We start from the raw sequence: 19,041 nt of genomic DNA, 5'->3' as shown, positions 1-19,041 counted from the left end.
CCAAACAGTTGGTCTCTTTGTACTGACAGCCCTCATGGTCCTCCTGACCCAGGATCCTTTCAGAAAATACTGGCCTTGTGCCTCCCAGCCCCCAACCGGGGTCTCTGCCCTGGACAGATCCCCCAGCTCTTAGTTTTCACCAGAGATCCCCAAGCTACAGGAAATCCAAACTAGACCTGTGCTGGGAAAAGTCAAACATCTGTTCTGCACATAACTCATGTGCCTGGCTCTCCAGTAGTGTTCTGTGCCTCAGTTTTCTCTTCTGTAAAAGGGGAAGATAATCCCATCGTGGGATTATTATAAGTATTAAATTAACTAATGCACGTTTGGCACTTAGGTTAGTGGCTAGCATGAGCTAGCATTTAGTAAATGTTTATTATTGTATCAGCCAATCAAAATCTTGTTGGTGGCCATGGAAAAAACACTGGCCTGGGAGACAGGAGACCAGGTCCTCCCCTGCCACTGATCTGCAGTGTGGCTTTGACCACAGTGTCACCTCCTGGTCCCCCACCCCAATTCCCACCCCACGAGGGCCCAGCTGCCTCAGTTCTCAAAAGGACTGAGCTCAGAATCCTTCTGGCTCCTTCCAGCTGCCCCCATTTCGAGGGTCTGAAGAAGTCCTGCTTCTCCGCTTCAGAAGGACAGTCGCACTGTACACCCACCGCAGACAAGCGGAATGAAACCAGAGGGAAGCAAAGGCACAGAAGGGCGAGGCTGTCTAGATGGAGAGAGGAAATCCACCGTGCGGGGACTGTCACTAAGTTTCATTAAAACCCGAAATGAAGTCATACATTCAACCACGTAGACTGTTTTTTTCCTTTCCTACTGTTTTTGCCCATCAGGCAGGCGTAGCCTCTTGTTGGCCAGAAACTCAAAGGTGGAAACTGACACTTATTTAACTGAAGGGGCACGGGTGTGTGTGTGTGTTGGGCGGGGGGGGGGGGGGGGGCCACTGGTTTTGTTGGGGGAGGGGGGATCTTTATTTTTGCTTCTGAAAAATTCACTGATAAAATTATAAGTATTTACTGTGTATAACATGGTATTTTGAAGTACATATACATCATAGAGTGACAATCTAGCCAATTAACATATGTATTTCATGTATTACTTTTAAGGGCAAAAACTGCAATTACTTTTGCACCAACCTAATAGCATTTTAGGGTGAGAACATATATCATCACTCAGCATTTTTTAAGAATGCAATGTGTTCACAGTGGCTCACGCCTGTAATCCCAGCACTTTGGGAGGCCGAGGCAGGCGGATCACGAGGTCAGGAGATCGAGACCATCCTGGCTAACATGGTGAAACCCCATCCCTACTAAAAATACAAAAAAAAAATTAGCTGGGTGTGGTGGTAGGCACCTGTAGTCCCAGCTATTCGGGAGGCTGAGGCAGGAGAATGGCGTGAACCCGGGAGGCGGAGCTTGCAGTGAGCCAAGATCGTGCCACTGCACTTCAGCCTGGGTGACAGAGTGAGACTCCGTCTCAAAAAAGAAAAGAATACAATGTGTTGGGTGGGAATTGAACAATGAGAACACTTGGACACAGGGTGGGGAGCTTCACACACCGGGGCCTGTCGTGGGGAGGGATAGCATTAGGAGATATACCTAATGTAGATGACTAGTTTGTGGGTGCAGCACACCAACATGGCACATGTATACATATGTAACAAACCTGCACGTTGTGCACATGTACCCTAGAACTTACAGTATAAAAAAAAGAATACAATGTGTTATTAACCATACAGAGTCCCGACATGCAATAGATCTCTTGAGCTTATTCCTCCTGTCCAACTGAAATTTTATACCCTTTAACCAACATCTCTTCCCCTCCCCACTTCCCCCCACCACCATTCTACACTCTATTTCTATGGGATCAACTTTTTAGATTCCACGTATGAGTGAGATCATGTGGTATTTGTCTTTCTGTGCCTGGCTTATTTCACTTAACATAAGATGCTACTGTGTGTTTATCCAAAGGAAATGAAATTAGTATGTTGAAGAGCTATCTGCATTCCATGTTCATTTCATTACTGTTCACAATAGCCAAGATACAGAATCAACCTAAGTGGCCATCAGGGGATGAATGGGTAAAGAAAATGTGGCATATATATACAATGAAATGCTATTTAGCCTTATAAAAGAAGGGAATCTTGTTGTCTGTGACATGTGGATGAACCTGGAGGACGTTATGTTAAGTGAAATATGCCAGTTTTGTTTGTTTGCTTGTTTGTTTTCAGAAACATCAGGCTCCCCAAAAGCCCTCCCCTGGTATGGGATGCTCTTCCCTTAGGGAACGGAGAGTCAGGTCCCTCCCAACCTCAGCTTTTGCTAATGGGAGCAGACAAAGAATAAGAGGTTGGTGAGATCCCAGGAGTAGAGAATGTGGGGGAATGTGGAAAGTCACAACTTAGTGAGGCCAAGTTTGTTCCAGGCCCAGACATGGCTTCCCAGCCCTTCCTGCCCTCCTGGCCCACCCTGCCCAGCCATGCCGCCAGGCCTTTGCTCACACTGTCCCCTCTCCCTGGGCAGCCCTCCCTCCTTTTCTGCCCGCAGAAACCCTGCCTGTTTTTAAGGACCAAATTAAATGCCCCTTTTTTTGCCATCCACCGCCACCACCCTCGTCTGGCAGAATCAACGCCTGTCCCTCTGCGCTCCCATCAGGACGGGCCAGCGTCTCTGAAAGTGCTCTCCAGTGTCTGGAAGTTGTTTGTATGCATGTGCCCCACCCTCACGACTGCTGTGACCTCCTGAAGGAGCAAGTCCAGTTGTTCCAAGTACCAGCACATAGCACATAGCAGGGACTCAATACATGTTTGTTGAGGGAGTGAAGGATGCAGCTCACCCAGGGCCTCAAAACGCCATGTGTTTATGTATGATCTACACAGCCAGCTCCCACCCCTTGCTCCCCATCACTATTAAAGGACTTGGTCTTGCCCACCAGCCAACACCTGTGGTACCCTGTGCTCCTGGGCACTGGCCCCGGCTGGAGCCTGCCCTGCTCACCAGGACTCCCGGCACATCTGGCCAGCTGGGCTCTTCCTACACATCCTGCATCTCTGTGCTTTGAGCCTCATCTGCTTGGGAGAGCGGGGGGATGCAGTAGGAGGACAACGATCCTCAAGTCTCACAGCCATGCCATTACACATCCAGCCCTGATGAAAGTCCCCAAAATGCATCAGTTCGCCATCAAGGCATCTGTGGTTGCCTTTCTGAGATGTCCTATGGCATGGATCCTGATGATGACATTCACTGCCCCCGCACCTGCTGGCTGCCCCTGAGTCCCACCTTTGTGCTACAGTCAGTACCTCCTCCTGGGGGGAAGGCACCTTGAGGCTCATTGCCGGGCAATCTGGGAGATCTTCATCATTTCAATAGGAACTGTGTCCTAAATGTGAATTTGCATGAGAGGACGGGCCCACCCTCATGTCCCACCCAGTTATGCCTGTTTCAGAGTTGAAGGGTACTTATACTGCAGGCACAGGGACTTTCAGAGTTGGAAGGGACCTTAGAGAACATTGATGCAAAGTGTGGTCCCAAGACCAGCAGCACCTTGGAGCAGTGACTAGCCATCCTGGTTTCCCAGGATTGCCCAGGTTTAACCTTGAACAGCACTCCTGTATCCCAAGAAATCCCTCTGTCCCTGGCAAATGGGTATTATCAGTCACCCTGCCTGGGAGCAAATCCTGCAGGGTCTCACACTAAACCTAATGAATCAGAAACTCTGGCGGTGGGCCCTGAGATCTTCACTTTAACAAGTCCCCCAGATAATTCTAAGACCTAAGCAGGAGAACCACTGCTTTTCCCTGCAGGTGGGAAACCAAACATTCAGGGAGGGCAGTAGCTTGCCTCGCCAAGCACAGGCAGCAAGTAAAGGGCAGAGCCAGAAAGAGGGTCTGGACCCCACTGTGTGGCACCGCTGTCCCCATCTCAGTCCACAAGCTCGGGAAGGTAACCAAATCAGTCAGTCTGTTAAATAAGATGCTGAGAAGCACCCAGGCCAACTGCTGCAGTCCGTGGATGCTGGGCTTTGCCCTGGGGGTCTGGGAAGGTGGGAATAGCCACCTTCAGGGAGGGGTAGAGTCCCCCTGAGCCCTGGAGCATTGGGACAGAGTAGCAGCGGTTTCAGATTCAGGCCACAGCCTGAACAAAGGGCCAAAGGGAGGACACAGATGTGCCTTTTAGAGGCCAAGGAAGAGATCAGCGTCGCGAGGCCAGGGATCTGGGAGGTGCGGTCCCTCTCCTTTGTCCTCAGAGGCTTGTCCATGATTCTGCATCCAGCGTTGGTTACACCCATAGTGGTAGTCTCTGCCTTGCCTGCCCCCTGCTGTCTAGCTGGTGCCCCTCAGGAACACTTCCTTCAATTGGTTCCCAAGCCCAACTCCCAACTGCTATGAACAGAAATAACACCCACTTAGGAAGGCCAGTCAGCTTCCCAGCAATCATAAGACACTCAAAGCTCAATGAAAAATGATTTGGGGGATTATCCAAAGCCCTGGCCCCTCCATTCGCTGGCAGATAAGCTCACATCAAGTGGCTTGTTTGCTTTTCTCCTCTCCAGGGGCAGCTGCAGCCATTTCCATGTTCCCCCACCCACCTCCCCTGATATATCACTCTCCAGGCGAAAGAAAATTGGGGTACAATGAGGTCCTAGAGAGGGGAATCCACTGGGACAGTCAGGAGGAGGGCTGGAAGTGGTGGCTGGAGCTCTTCCGCTCACCTTCCTTCAGCCCTGTCCCCTTCCCCGGAGGCAGCAGAGTTAAGCAGGCTCTGGAGCCTTTCCCAGTGCACTAGGCATGCCCGAGCCGCCCTCCCTCATCACACAAAAGCACTTCCTTTCCCTGACCTTCTAGCTGCTTCCCTCCCAGCCTTCTCATTTGAAAATATTCACCTCCAGGTCTCTGTTTCCTCTCCCTTCATGGTGCATCCCTATGATCCCCATGTATCCTTCATGGACAAAGGTGAGCCCTTGCTTGGACCTCTTAGCAAGCATGCAGTACTGCAGCCCACCCTGTCCTCCTTGGCTTCCTGGACCCCCACTCCCCTGGTTCTCCTTCTACCCCCGCCTCTGTTTCAACTTCCCACCTGGCTGCTTCTTCCTCTGCCCACTCCTGGGGTCTTTCCTCTCCTGCCTCTTCCTGGAGCACACTGCCTGCCTGATGGGGCCTCCCTCTGCGCCAGTCAGGTGTCTGTCCCCTACTCTCCATTCCTCCACCATCTCTTTCTCGAACTTAAGCACCACCTTCCTGGGGTCAGCATCACTTTCAGGACATTAATTCAAGTCCCCGAGCTTCACATGTAAGGTCACTCTTGACCTGACCCCACCTAACCTTCAGCTCTCACCCACTCCATGCACACTCTGCACCAGTGGTCTCCGAGGTGGCAACAGACAATATATTAGGATACAGTGAAAATTTACTGAAATCCCTATCCCTCATTATTTTTTAACTTTCAAAACTGCAAAATGAAGTTTTGATGAATACCTGCTATATAAATGGACAATAGTACATGAATAAAAATTATAAATAAGAAATTTGAGGGGGTGTACAGTCAGAAGAGCTTGGCGACCACTGCCTGCCATGGGCCTCTGGTCTTATTGCCCCCACTGCAGTGCCCCTGGCACAAACATGTAGCTTAAAGAAGCTACAAGTTCGTTGTTCTCTAATGTAAACTAAGTCTGGAGGTAAGCAGCTCAGGGATGAATGGCAGCTCTAAAACCATCTGAGACCTAGAATCTTTGACCTAATTGTTACTCCCTTTTCAACCCATAGTTTTCAGCTCATGGTTCAATAGAGCTGCTTCAGCTCCAGCCACAGCATCAGCATTGCAACCAACAGGAAGAAGGAAAGGGTGAAGAGAGACATGCCCCCACCACTCTAAAGACACTTCTGGCTGGGTGCGGTGGCTCATGCCTGTAATCCCAGCACTTTGGGAGGCCGAGGCGGGTGGATCACCCGAGGTTAGGACTTCGAGACCAGCCTGACCAACATAGAGAAACCCCGTTTCTACTAAAAATACAAAAAATTAGCCGGGTGTGTTGGTGCATGCCTGTAATCCCAGCTACTCGGGAAGCTGAGACAGGAGAATCGATTGAACCTGGGAGGCAGATTGCGGTGAGCCAAGATTGCGCCATTGCACTCCAGCCTGGGCAACAAGAGTGAAATGAAACTGTCTCAGAAAAAAAAAAAAAAAAAGATACTTCTAACTGTTAAAAGACAGATAATGACATTATTAATGATAAAGGGATTAATCCACCAGAATAATATCTTAACTCCAAATCTGTTTGTACTCCATAAAATATCTGTAAAACATACGAAGCAAAATTTAAGAGAATTAAATAAGGTATAGACAAATTCACACTTGTAGGGAGAGTCTGTAATAGGCATCTTTCAATAGCCAATAGACCAATCAGACATCAGATCAGTAAGGATACAGAAGATGTGAAAAGTGCAATTAACAAATTTGACCTAGTTGACACATACAAAATTCTGTACTCTACAATGACAGGATGTACATTCTTTTTAAATGAACATGAAACATATACCAAAAAATGATCCTTCTAAAAAGCCGCATATACCACTTCTGCTTACATACCGCTCTCCGGCCAACAGGGAATCCTGGCTATGCCTAGCCGGAAGAGAGGCTGGGAAATGTCTTTTGCTCCAGGTGACCAAGTACCCAATTAAAATGGAGATGCTCTATTCCCAATGAAAAAGGGGAGAACAAATATTAGGGAAACCATCAGTCTCTGCCCCCCACCCCTTCCTGCCTTGCCCTGGGTTCTCTGGTCCTGAGAGTACTGCACAGTGGGTATTAGGGAAACCATCAGACTAGCCCTACTTCATAGGGGTATTGGAAAGAGGCACCGAAATAATGCACGTAAAGCACTTAGGTCTGCATCTGGCACGTGAAAGTGTTCCATAAATGTGACCTGCACAGAGAGGTTAAGTAACTTGCCCGAGGTCACACAGCCAGTAAAATGGCAAGGCTAGCTTTGAGATCCAGGCATCTGGCTCCAAGTTTCTTTGGGGCCTTTGCCACTCCCAGCACAGGGACCCAAGTGTGGTGGGATATTACAGGAGATGGAGCCTTGAATAGTGGGGGATAGAAAACTGCAACCATCGATTACAGACTTCTAGAGAAGTCATTTTAAAATGTGCGTTTTAGCTCCGATGGGTAAATTTCCTCATTCTGTCTGCAAAAGATTGAATTAAGTGAGCCCCAAGGTTTCCCCTTAACCCTGACATTCTGTGGTTCTATCTTCTCTACCAATAATGGCTACAATTTTACCATTAGAGTTACGTTTTTCTTTGTTAAGTCCTATCTTCTGCCTGAAGTCCTTTTTAAAAAATACAATTTTCCTTTCAGGGGCCCTGACCCCTTGGTTTGAGTGAGTGAATCGTGCCCCTTTGCTGCAGATGGAGAGAAGGTTCTGTGTTAGGAGTCTAGTGGGCCCTGGCTGGGAGGGGAGGGACGTGCAGAGGGAGGGAGACTGCAGACAGTAGCGCCCGGGCCCCCACAAATCCCTCAGCTTACTAAAAACCCATGGCGCCCAGAGGACGCTGCACCTAGTCTCTTGTCAGGGCCGACTGCAGAATGACCTCCAAACAGCTTCTGCTCGATTGCCTGGCCACCCCCATCCATCACCACTCTTGACAGGCTTCCTTTTTTTCTCCTATATTTCTTCCACCACCCTATCTCTCAAACAAAATTGAAGAAAAATGGGTTTTGTCTTTTTTTAATGAGAAGACTAACAATCTTAAATTACCTTCTTCAAGGTCTGCAAATAGAAATCCCAAATAAGACAGCCACCTTTTCTTTTCTCTCCTCTTCTCTCCCTGTCTCCGTGAGCCCATAAGCTTGAAATAAGAGGCAGAGCAGTGGCTCAGGGAAGTAATTTGGGCTTTGGCGCAGCACCAGCCAAAGAGGCAAGAGCAAGGGGGGAGGAGGGCCTGATGGGGGGTTGGGAATGATAGAGGAAGAGAAGGTCATAGGCAAAACCAATGCCTCATTGCGTATGGTTCTGAAATAAAAGAGCTTCCCAAAATGGGGACAATTTCTTAAAGAGCAACTACTCTGTGAGTGTGCAGGTGCCCAGGGGTACAAGTAGGTCCAGGTGAAGAGGAAACCATAAAGGCTTCAGACTTACTGAGGTTCAGACTGACTAAGAAGCAAATGGGATTACTGAGTACAGTGGGCTTCTCTGCCTTTATCACCAATGTTGACTTTCCCTAGAAAGTCCATTGATGGGTGTCCGGACAAGAGACAGAGCATGGTGCTGGGGCAAAGAGTGGAGTTTTAGGACTGGGATCTTAGATTCTAGTACCAGCTCTATGGCATGTAATAATAAAAGCTAACATTAAATACTTACTATGTGCCAAGGACTATGCTAAACACGTCACATAGATTATCTATCCCATTTGATCTTCAAAACAACCCTATGATGTAGGTATCATTATCCCCATTTACAGATGAGAACACTGAGAGATGGGAAGTCATGTCACTTGCCCAAAGTGTCACACATCTTGTGACAGATCAGGGTTTGAACCCAAGGAGTTAAGACTCCAGAGGCTCTTAGACTTCTTCTGCCAAACAGTCTGGGCCTGTCTGGACCTGCTTCCTCATCTGGGAAGTCAAGGGGTGTAGAGGCCAGGTGAGGTGGAATGGGTCATCACTGAGGTCTTTCCGGCACAGATGCTCTGATATGGGACTCCTGCCACACCTGTGGATGTGCAGTACAGGTTTCCACTGCAAAGCAGCCATGCTGAACGTGTGTGTGTGTGTGTGTGTGTGAGAGAGAGAGAGAGAGAGAGAGAGAGAGAGAGAGAAAGAGTGTGTGTCTATGACAGATAAACTTGTGTCCTGCAACCCTGATGAGACAGGGAAAGAGAATAAGAACACAACAAGGCCGAGGAAATCTGGAAGATTTGTAGGTTAGACCTTTGTCAAGAGAACAAAACCGGCACCTGAAGGTCTGGAAAATTCTGCCCAAATTCACCTCCACTAAGGCATCCAGTAGCCTTTGCGATTCCCTGATCTTTACTCTATGCTGCACACCCACAGCCTCAAAGATCCCTGGCAAGACAGGCAAATAAGCCCTTCAAAGGGAACCTGGCTGAGGCGCCCTGGCTCCTGGAGGGGTGAGGTGGCTCTCGGTAATTCCCCAGCCCAGCCTGTGTGCCTTCTCTAGACTCAGCAGCCATGGCCCATTACAAGACCAAGCAGGATGACTGGCTGATCGTCTACCTGAAGTACTTACTCCTTGTCTTCAACTTCTGCTTCTGGATGAGTGAATTCTGCACACACATCCCCTTCCCCGAAGCACTGAATGAGTCAAGCCACCTTTGTTTTTTGTGAGTCACCACTTTGAAGTTGATTTCTTCCAAATCAAAGACCACCCATGGGCAAATTCTGCCTACTTTAAAGCAAATGTGTATGTTTGCTACTGAGGGGGAAGAAAAGAATCCGGTCTGCAGGTTGGCGTGGAGTCCGTACCACGTGGCGTCTGAATAGAAGCACAAACATCACAATGAGCTTTGTGTTCTGGCCCCGCTGTACAAAGGCTCGGCTTCTTTCTTCCCTGCTAACTTGTTGCACAAGTGCCTTGTGGGAAATGTGACTGCCTGAAATAGTGGCTAAGAATGGCTTGTTTCCAACCGAAGCCCATTTGCCTTTCATGGTTGACATTCTCCAGGCCCACGGCAGGGAAACAGAAGTCCTGGGAGCTCATTCTGCTGCTGCCTGTGATGGAAATGGTCTCTATGGTGACTCCCCGCAGGAAACCTGCCTGGGTGATGTCTTCCTGAGGACCATAGCCTGTCCGCTTGGGACCATTATCTGGACAATTGGGAGCCGAATACCACCCAAAAATAGCCAGACACCAGAATATAAGTATTTTGTATTACAGTCTCACTAAATTTGGGAAAGTAGGAGAAGGGTAAGAGTGCAGGCTTTGCAGGCAGCTGGACCTAGGCTCTGCCAGCTACTAATGGTGTGGCCTTGAGCAACTGAAGTTCGAGGAGCCTGTTTCCCTGGCTACAATTCAGGGATGATTGGGGTTGCATTCGATAAATGCAATATTTTGAATATCACATGTCAAATGCCTGAAAATACCACCAAATCAACCCTCGGATAAGGCAGCCAGGTTTCCTGCTACCATGGTAAGGGAGAAGACCCTTTACAGAGTCTTAGAATCATCTCAGAAAACCAAATGCAAATGGGATATGTCTGAGTTTTGAGCATCTTTCCTGCAGGGACTTGATTAGGATTGGGAAGAGCCATGACCTAGGAGTTTGGGATGGGAAGACATGGCAAGGCAAGAGTTTTTGAAGAGTCTTGGTGAAAAGACAGTCATTAGATGCTATTAAAAAGTTGTACAATCTGCTGTTTGTGTAAATGTTATTTGCAAAGTCCCCGAAACGAACAATAAAATTATGTTCAGCTTTTATCTTCCTGGGCAAGAGTCTCCTGTGGAATAATAAAGCTGTGTTGATGAGGACAGTAAACTGTGTGGCGTAGATGGCTTCAATTCTCACGGACAAATCCAATAGGATGCTTAGGATTCCTACTGATGAGCACTTCTTTTTAAGAAGGACTATGTTTTTCCTAATCATAAAAGTCTTGTGTATCCACTACAGATCACCTCTAAAATACTGAAAAGTACGCTAAGAAAATGAAAATTGTCCGTATCTCCCTATGTTAGCTTCCCAGGGCTTCTGTAGCAAAGTGCCATAGACTGGATAGCTTTAAGCAACAGGAATTCACTCTCTCACAGTTCTGGAGGCTACAAGTCCAAAATCAGGGCATCAGGAAGGCTGTGCTTCCTCTGGAGCTTCTAGGGGAGGGACCCTTTATCACCTCTTCCAGCTTCTGGGAGTGGCTGGCAATTCTCAGCACTGCTTGGCTTGCAGCTGCCTCCCTCCAATCTCTAAGGCCTCTGCTGTCACATGCTGCTCTCCTATGTGTCTCTGTCTTCATGTGACGTCTTCCTCTTCCAAGGGCACCAGTCATGTTGGATTAGGGCCCACCCTTCTGACCTCATTGTAACTTGACTACATCTGCAAAGATCTTATTTCCAAATAAGGCCACGTTCACGGTTCTGGTGGTTAGGATTTCAACATACCTTTGGGGGGACACAGTCCAACCCATAACACTGGCCATCCCAGGAATGGCCACTGTTGACATTTCCTCTAGACTTCGCACTGATCAAAGTGAGAGATTGTAGTGACCTGCACTGTGGGAATGACAGTGGGGATAGAAATACTTGGAGTTAAGGGATTTAGGAGGTGAAATTGACAAGAAGAGATTCCTTTGGCTGGAAGAGGTGCCTGGGATATGAATCTCCTGATGGATGGTAGAGCTCTTCATTGAAACCAGAGACTGGAGAGATAAGTTTGGGGTCAGATGGTGAGGTCAGATGTAGACATGGTGACTTTTCGAGGTGCCAGGAGACCTCTGAGCAGAGATGCCCTGTAGGCAGTTAGCTTACAGGTCTGGATCTCAGGAGGGAGTTAGGCTGGCACCCCAGACTTGGGGATCATCCCCACCCCAATGGCAGCTGCAGCCACAGAAATACAGGAGATCCCTTAGGGAGAGCATGGAGATCAAGAGGAAATGAGAGGCAAGAAGGAGACATGGGCACCCCCACAGGTCAGGGTGAGTCTAGGGTGTCCCCAAGGTCAGGGTGATCTGGGGTGTCCCCAAGGTCAGGGTGAGTCTGGGGTGACCCACAGTCCCAGTTTGCCCTGAACTGAGGGAGTTCCCAGGATGTGAGACTTTAGTCTAAAACCAAGAGAGCCCCAGACAAGCTGATCAGTGCTTACAGTTTGATCAGGGGAGCCTGAGGCAGAACAGTCAGCGAGGTGGGAGGGAAGCCAGGGGCCTGAGAAGGTCAGCGGTGTTGAAGGGTAAGGCAACATCAAGTGTTCTGAGGCCTGGAAGAGGCCACTGGGCTTAGCAACAGAGGGGCAGCTGTGGGGAAAGCACTTTCAGAAAAGTGCAGAGACGGGAGGGTAGAGGAGGTGGACTCTGTGTAGACACCACCGGCCGGGCACCAGGAGAGGGCTGGGCAGTAGCAGATGTGGCCAGAGGGTCATCGGCTCTTTAGTCCCTAGGGCTGTCTTGAGGTGCTCTGCCCAAATATTTGTGGAAGGGCTCGGACCTTGCGCTCCTGCCTGTGCCAAGGTCCCATAGGTGGGAGTGGGCAGCAGACATGGTGACCACGGTTGGGGAGGACCCAGGGCCTGTTGGGTGTGTGCATCCTTTTGGGGAGGGAAGGAGAAGGGCCTGTGGGTGGCAGTGCACACAGCTGCGCAGCAAGTGTGTTACTGGTGCAGTTGCCAGCAAGGGGAGCTTCCTTCATGCAGCGCTCCCTGCTTCCAGTTAAAAATACCCCTGCCGAGGGCCTGGCTGGCCATGGACCAGCTTCCCAGGGACCAGCTCAGCTCAGACTTCTTTCCCTGGTGGGGGATGGTTGGATTTTGAAGGTTCAGACCTCAGTCTCCAACACAGGGGTTCCTGGCGTCCGGTCCCCAAGACCTGCTGCAATCTCCACAGGGGTAGACACTGGGCAGCCGGCAGACCCAGTCCCTAGGGACAGAGCACCAAGTCCCTAGGAACTCACCAGAATTCCCCAGGAGGGGGCGTTGGCCAGTGAGGATCCCTTCCAACAAGAGAAGGTTCCCTCCCACACAGACACCCCCAGCGTCCAATCGCTGTCCTCCTGCCTGAGCCTGCCGAGGTATGAGGCACAGCACAGGGGAAACACAAGCTTCCTTTCTCCCCCAGAACGAGGTCCTCTCTAGTCTATCACCCTGCACTCTTTATCGAAACTCAGCACAGAGAGGGGAAACCTGGGTTGGCCGCAGCATTTGACAGGAGCTGTTGGATGGTCAGTGTCATTATTATCCTCACTTTACAGACAGGGAACAGGCCACCCGGTTCTGAACCTCACCCAAGGTCTGATAGTGTTGCTAAAGCTAACACTGGCACCCAGGTATTCTAATACCAGGTCAGTGATGAAAATGACAGTTAAAAACTCAGTCCACAATTCGTATGAAGCACCTAGTAAGTGCCAGGCATGGGTCTAGGCCCATAGGGTCTATCAGTAAACAAAGTTCCCAGCGTTCCTGGAACTCACTGTGGTGGGCCTCTGTGCTTGTCCTTGCAGGTGCATCATCCCATTAATCCTCCCAGCCTGGCCTGAAGCTGTGAATGGCTCTCTCAGAGCCCTGCTTTAGGAATGGGAGGCACTTTGCCTTGTCCCGGAGCTGTAGCCCAGTGCTGCCTGGCCCCAGGCCTGTGTGCTTGGTCACCACGCTTTGCAGCCCCAGCTCTAAATCGCACACTTTCCCAGTGTCCTCGGGGCATTCATGAATTAACGAGGCAGCACAGCATGCTGGGAAGTCTCAGACTCAAGTTTGGATTCAAATTCAGACTCCATTATTTATTTGCCCTGGGACATTGGGTGCTACAGATTGAATTGTGTCCCCCCAAAAGTTATATGTTGAAGCCCTAACCCGCAATGTGCCTGTATTTGGAGACAGAGAGGTAAGTAAGGCTAAATGAGTCCATAGGGGCATGGCTCTGTTCTGCTAGGATTGATGGTCTTCTACGAACAGGAAGAGAGGGAGAGCTCTCTTTTTCTCCATAGACAAGCACCAGGTGAGAACACTGCAAGAAGGCGGCCATTGCCCAGCCAGGAAGAGAGCCCCACCCAGAACGGATCACCTTGATCTTGGACTTCCCAGCCTGCAGAACTGTGAGACAATTAATTTCTGGTGTTTAAGCCACCCAGACTGTGGCATTTTGTTACAGCAGCTTGAACTAAGACATTAGGCAAATCACTTAATCTCACTGAGCCTCAGTTTTTTCATATGCTACATGAGAATACCAATACCTGTAAGAATTAGAGGTTACTATTTAGAAAAATAGCACAATTTGTGCCACATACTCGGTGCTTAGCTATTATGCATAACTATTATGATTAGACTGATGGGCATGCCTGGTCTCTTTAATGACTTTCTCTGTCCATAGTGCTGACTTTGAGACTTTTCTGATGGTGACTCATGATATGCATGGAAGCATAAGAAATGCTCACATGAAACATTCAGAAAACTAAACTTACCCTTACAGTATATGATGCTGTGATGGTTAAGACTGAGTGTCAACTTGATTGGATTGAAGGATGCGAAGTATTTTTCCTGGGTGCGTCTGTGAGGGTGTTGCCAAAGGAGATTAACATTTGAGTCAGTGGACTGGGGCAGGCAGACCCACCCTCAATGTGGGTGGGCACCATCTAATCAGCAGCCAGCGTGGCTAGAATAAAACAGGCAGAAGAACATGGAAGGACTTGACTTGCTGAGTCTTCTGGCCTTCATCTTTCTTCCATGCTGGATGCTTCCTGCCCTCAAACATGAGACTCCAAGTTCTTCAGCTTTTGGACACTTGGACTTACACCAGTAGTTTGCCAGGGGCTTTGGGGCCTTTGGACACAGCCTGAAGGCTGCACTGTCGGCTTCCCTACTTTTGAGGTTTTGGGACTTGGACTGATCCACCACTGGCTTCCTTGCTCCTCAACTTGCAGACAACCTATTGTGGGACTTTACCTTGTGATCCTGTGAGTCGATTCTCCTTAATAAACACCCTTTCATATATTCGTAGATCCTATTAGTTCTGCCCATCTAGAAAATCCTAATACAGATGCATGCTGATATTTTCTCTACTATTTTAGCTCACATTTTTTAGTGCAGGTTACAACCCACTAAATTTATTTTATCACCCAAATGGGTCACATTCCAAAGTTTGCAAAACATGAAGCAGGATTCAGGTGGCAATTCTTCCCTGTCACCCTATCTCTGACTCCCACCGCCCCACCCCACCTAGGGTTTCAGTTAAGCCATAATCATTATGGGATGATCCTGCTGAGCAGAGGAGGAACCAAAATGCCACACTTTCATGCCTCTTTCATGGCCCTAAAAAGAAAATGTGGCCCAGGCTTTCCTAGGCAGCCACCTAGAAGATGTGTTTCTTTCCCCTCCCTTTTCCTCCACGGCTCCCTGCAGCTACCATTACCCCTGCAATGTTTTTCTCTAATTTATTATTTTAATTAGCTGCTTGGCTGTGTTCATAATCAAAACTTTTCAAGCCTCCCAGGAGCTCTGCAAGGCAATGGGAAGCACTCCGTGACTGGAGAGGCTGCCTCTGCTCCTGAAGCAGAGACCTTGCTCCTTCCCAGGCCGCCAGGAGGGCTCAGCCTACAGGGAAGCTTGGGAGCCCTTAAAGGAGGCATGGGACCAAGACAGGTGGCAGAGAAGATGGAGGACCGAGCCTGGCAGGGGAATGAGGTGGCTTGGGAGCATCACTTCAGGATCTAGGGAGGCCCTGGTGGGGCCTTCTGCTCACCTCTTTGCCAGAGCTAGAAAGCCCTTCACCTCGGACAGCATCACCCCACTGAACGTGGCCTCTGCCCCCTTCCTGGGCTTGCCATCTGAGGAAAAACAGGTGAGGGACCTGGTAGCTGGTTTCTCTGCTGCACCGCTTCTTGAGATGCTGAATGGCATGGGACTCCCCACGGCTTTCGGGGCACCTCTACCCCTGTTGGCTGTCAGGATCTGCTGGGGGACAGGGCCATGGTTGAGGGGTGTATTAGTCCATTCTCATGCTGCTATGAAGAAATACACAAGACTGGGTTATTTATAAAGGAAAGAGGTTTAACTGACTCATGGTTCAGCATGGCTGGTGAGGCCTCAGGAAACTTACAATCATGGTGGAAGAGGAAGCAAACAAGGTGGCAGGAGAGAGAGAAGTGCCAAGCAAAGGGGGGAAAGCCCCTTACAAAACCATCAGCCATCAGATCTCATGAGAACTCACTCATGAGAACAGCATGGGGGACCCGCCCCCATGATTCAATTACCTCCCAGCAGGTCCCACCCACGACATGTGGGGATTATGGGAACTACAATTCAAGATGAGATTTGGGTGGGGACACAGCCAAACCATATCAAGAGGGATGTGCATTTGGTCTGCTCAGGGCCATGGTGAGTGAGACAAGTCAGGATGAAGCTGTGGTCACCCCTTCTAGCTGCCCTTCTGCGGCTCAGGGACTCTAGATCTGCTGTAGCCCAGGCACCACACAACTTGCTTCCTGGGCCAAGCAACTTCGTGTGGGTCAGCAGCCCAATTAGTAAAACGGACACTAAACTGAGCATTAGGATTCTTGAGTTCTAGACTCCATGCTTCCCCTGGCTAGTTGTGTGACTGTGGAAAAGTCACTTTTCTCTGGGCCTTAGTTTCTCCCTCCAGAATATAAAAGGGGTTGAACTCAATTCCCTCCTCCCTTCCTCCCTCCCTCCCTTCCTTCCTTCCTTCTTTCTTCCCTCCCACATGTAGGACTCTATTGGAGATACCAAGATGAATAAGGTTTAATCAAGAGGCTAAAAGAGGACACACAAGGTAGCAAATAAAACAAATAGGCAGTGATGAGTATAACTACAAAAACATGGGCAAGACATGGAGCTGGTACAGAGGACAGAATGGTTTGCTGAGGAGTGGGGAGAGACAGCTCCAAGGAAGGTTTCCCTTGGATACTGAGCTGGGTTTGGAAGGTGATTTTATGTTCCTTTCCAGCTCCGCCCCTCGGTATGTCCCATGAGATTCTGCTCTTGTTATAAGGGTAGATGGGATTGGGGAAGACAGAGGGGGAAGCAGTGCTCTGATTTATTTTATCAAGTGCTCTTTAAAATCAGAGAACCAAGAAAAGAATGCCTCAAAGTGGAAAATGGCCCTTAGCATGACAAGCCTGTCCTTGAAGATTCAGTCAAACCAAGGCAACGGCAGCATGGACAGAGCCGGGGAGAAATGCTTGCCTGGTGCTCAGAAAAAGGTCACTCACAAGCAGGGTGAGCAGTGGTGCCTGATACATGCTTGCCTATGCCCTCCTGGAGAGCTCAGAGGCTCGGGTGTGGCACTGAGGTGCCACCTACCCTGCATGTGAGCGCCAGGCTCAGCAGTGCACTATTGGGACTGCAGCCCGGGGTTCAGCTGACTCTTCTGATGTGGGAACGGGGTACCATTCTTTAAAAGCAACCGAGCCTTGCTCAGACGTGGCCTCCCAGTCCTCTCCTGAGCCCCCAGGCTGTGTTTGCCAGCCCCCCTCCCTGAAATTAGGCCCATTCTCCTCTCTTTCTAATGGAAATCACCCTGGTGATTGCTGGGCCTTCCCATCCAGTCACTGGCCTGCGACATGAGGGCAGGGGCAGTGACAGGTGTGGACCCCACTATGGCCTGAGAGCCTGGCGTCCTCATAGCAAGTGCACAGTGGGTGTGGGTTGAAAGAAAGAACGAGAATAGCCAAGCGTTGGTCTGGCATGAAGATCCTTTCCAGGGGCTTCTTCCTAATGACCTGGAGGAAAGTCCATTGCCCTCGGGGACTGCTGGCGCTTTGCAGACTGCCCCTCCAAAAATAAAAATGGCCATAAAACAGGGAAGGGGGATACTCGTTGTTGCCTCAGGAGCTCAGCAGACAGACGGGTGAGGGGAGCAGATGCCGCTATTTCCAAAGCCCCCTACAAAGCCCCGTTCGTGGAGTCCCACACTCGTGGGCGGCTGCCGGGTGCCAGGTGGTTTGCTGGGCCCGGGGTTCTGAGGGGAGTCGGGGGAGTCTCCCACCCCCGGGCCGAGGGCTGCTGTGAGGGGAGCAGTGCCACAGGTGTGCACGAGAGGGACAAGCTCACCTGCCCAGCACAGTCAGAGCAGGTGCCGCACTGGAGATGGGGTGTCATGGGTGAGTGGGAATTCAGTGGAAAAGGAACGGCAAAGAGAACAATGTGAGCAGGTTGGGAAGGGACAGGAGAGAGCCTCTCAGAGGCCCAGAGTTTGGTAACCTATCCAAATCCACACAGCCGTAAACAGAGGGGCTTGGACTCAGACACCGGCACTTCACCCCAGAGTTCACCCTCTTTACCACTCTACTATTGCTGCCATAGTTAATGGGTATCTACAATGTTTACAAGAAAAGCAACTACTTTGTTCATGGTGATTAAAGCCCAGGTACGGAGGAAGGAAAGTAGCAGAAGATAAAGCCAAAAATAGTTAAGGCCAGACACGTAAGAGCCCTGAGGCCATGCAAAAGAGTCTGGGCTTGGGGCTCTGGCTGTTGGAGCCCATGGGGATTGCTCAGCAGGGGGTGCCTTGGGGCACAGCATGCCAGCCTGCAGGTAGAGCAGGAGCTGGGAGCTGACGGTGGGGAGATGGAGACAGGTTTGAGAGCAGAGGGGACCTGGCTGTCATTGAGAGGAGAGGAAGGAGTCAATAATGACCCTGAGGTGTCTAGTCTGGTCTAGGGTGGGTGGGTGATGGTGCCATTGACCAGAACGACCTGGAAGGAGAGACACGGATGATGTGTGTGGTTCCCAGTGGGGGAACTCCTGTCCAGGCCAAAAACCTTTTCAGTCCAGCATGATGCTTGGCTCCTAGTAGCAAACATCAAACAAATGAACTATACTGTCAGCCAGTGCATTTCTGCCTCCCATGCCATGGGCTCCCCCCACCCAACCCCAGCACTGAAGGTAGAGAACTCCCCTGCCCGGGGGATCCTTCTTTACTGGGCGTCCCATGGTCCTGGCTCCTGCCCCACCCCATCCTCCCCCCAGCTCTCAACACAGAAGCCCTAGCTAGCAGGACAAAGAAAAATCCTACATTTACTGTTACGCCACTGCCTGCTTTCCTTCAGGCCTGCTGCCTTATTTCTATCCAGCCCCAGGCATGTGTGGCAGTTCAAGCTAACGCTTCTTCCCATGATGACGTGAGCCACACTTTGGCAATGTTTCTCTCCTATAAATGGGAAGTTCCTAAAATTACACAGCATGGGTGACCTGCTCTGCCCTTACTGGTCTGCTCACGTCCTCATTGCCTGACTTCACCCTACGCAGGGTTTGCTGGCTAATCGGCCACAGGCTATGGTTTTGAGAAATGCAGTTAATACTCCACAGAAAACCAGCCCAGTTTCTACAAAGAGCCAAATACTGTTGAATCAACTCTACGC

General features: G+C 49.9%; 1 long non-coding RNA gene across 1 annotated transcript in view; it reads left to right on the top strand.

Annotated features, from left to right (window-relative positions):
• Positions 1 to 19,041, top strand: part of LOC129526050 (uncharacterized) — a 50,796-nt gene that overhangs the window by 19,672 nt on the left and 12,083 nt on the right. The gene's annotated exons all lie outside the window — the stretch shown is intronic.

The sequence above is a fragment of the Gorilla gorilla genome, chromosome 10, assembly GCF_029281585.2.
Source record: "Gorilla gorilla gorilla isolate KB3781 chromosome 10, NHGRI_mGorGor1-v2.1_pri, whole genome shotgun sequence".
NCBI classification, from domain to species: domain Eukaryota; kingdom Metazoa; phylum Chordata; class Mammalia; order Primates; family Hominidae; genus Gorilla; species Gorilla gorilla.
The sequence above is the reverse complement of the archived record's forward strand: the minus strand, read 5'-3'. Positions and strand labels throughout refer to the sequence as shown.